This window comes from Rhinoderma darwinii (assembly GCF_050947455.1).
Source record: "Rhinoderma darwinii isolate aRhiDar2 chromosome 5 unlocalized genomic scaffold, aRhiDar2.hap1 SUPER_5_unloc_13, whole genome shotgun sequence".
NCBI classification, from domain to species: domain Eukaryota; kingdom Metazoa; phylum Chordata; class Amphibia; order Anura; family Rhinodermatidae; genus Rhinoderma; species Rhinoderma darwinii.
In genome coordinates this window covers 303,897-305,147 of record NW_027461769.1, presented here as the reverse complement: position 1 = coordinate 305,147, position 1,251 = coordinate 303,897, and the positions used below count along the sequence as shown (strand labels likewise).

The window sequence follows — 1,251 nt, the reverse complement described above, 5'->3', positions numbered from 1 at the left end:
AACACTGAGTGACTGACTGAGCCGCACCGTCTTATATAAAGTTCAGACGGAACTTTGCACGTGTCATAGTGGAGCCCTGAGGAGCCAGAGCCAGCTTTCTGACATCATAATGGGGCCTCAGAGATAAAAGCCTGGGCCCAGGCAGTGTTGGTCAGTGCTGCTCAGCAGGCAGCACTTGACTGGACTGGATTACAGCTGATACAAGGTGTGAAGGAACAAGGGGTGGCTGTGGGCATGCACTGGCTGCCGCTGCCAGTGTTTATCTGCATGGCAGCAGGGCATTTGGGCGTTGCCAGGAAGGCGTTTTTATGTTGATTCCTCCTCTTTCAGCACTGCATTGTGGTGCAAGCAAAAGAAGCAAATCCTGTCTGGCTTCCTCTCCGGCCTTTATTCACCTCCCGTGTAGCTGTGAGTGTGTGAGCCTGCAGGGCCCCATGGAATTGCCTAGAAGTAGGCTGAATCGCTGCAAGGGCTGAACAGCAGTATTTGGCAGGCTCGGGCAACGCGCGGCCCGTTCGGGTTATCGCTTCTCGGCCTTTTGGCTAAGATCAAGTGTAGTATCTGTTCTTATCAGTTTAATATCTGATACGTCCCCTATCTGGGGACCATATATTAAATGGATTTTTAGAACAGGGAGATGGAAATAGAGCTTGCTCTGTCCACTCCACGCATTGACCTGGTATTGCAGTATTTCCAGGACCGTGCACCCTTTCCTTATGTGTTGACTAAAATCAGATTCCAAAAGTGTTTTTGTGTTTGCCATTGTTTCTGTCTTTCTGAAGGGATCTCCCCTTTTAATTCCATTATTTCAACACCTGTTGGACAATGCATGAGTGATAATGAGCTAATTGATTAAATGCAATTAATGATACATTGCCACCTCTTGTTTTGTGTCGTCTGTGTGTCTGTGTTTCCGGCATTTCACATTGGAACAGCTCATTCACCTTCCTTGTCTTCTCTCCGCCCTCCCTTTTAGGTAAGTTAAAGAGCTGCACCTGAGCCAGCCACTGATTGATGCAGCACCACAGTCAAATAGTGGAGTGGAGTAGGGGAACAGCAAACAGCCATTAAAGCCGCCCGCCCGCCCGCCCGCCCGCCACAATGGACCTACCTGTGTACACTAGATGGATGTGATGGAATGTACTGTCGTCCCTACATTTCAAGAAGGAGTAAGAATTGCAGTTGCAACAAAGCCTTGCTTGCCTACAAAGAGAGCAGCAATTTGGATTTGTTACTATGTTACCTAGAAGA

The 1,251-nt window shown here is 48.4% G+C and overlaps 1 non-coding gene across 1 annotated transcript; it reads left to right on the top strand.

The window, feature by feature from the left end:
* The first annotated feature begins 522 nt into the window (after positions 1 to 522).
* On the top strand, positions 523 to 712 carry LOC142685283 (U2 spliceosomal RNA). The gene has a single exon (XR_012854789.1). It is a non-coding gene; the product is annotated as a U2 spliceosomal RNA (small nuclear RNA).
* The last annotated feature ends 539 nt before the right edge of the window (positions 713 to 1,251 follow it).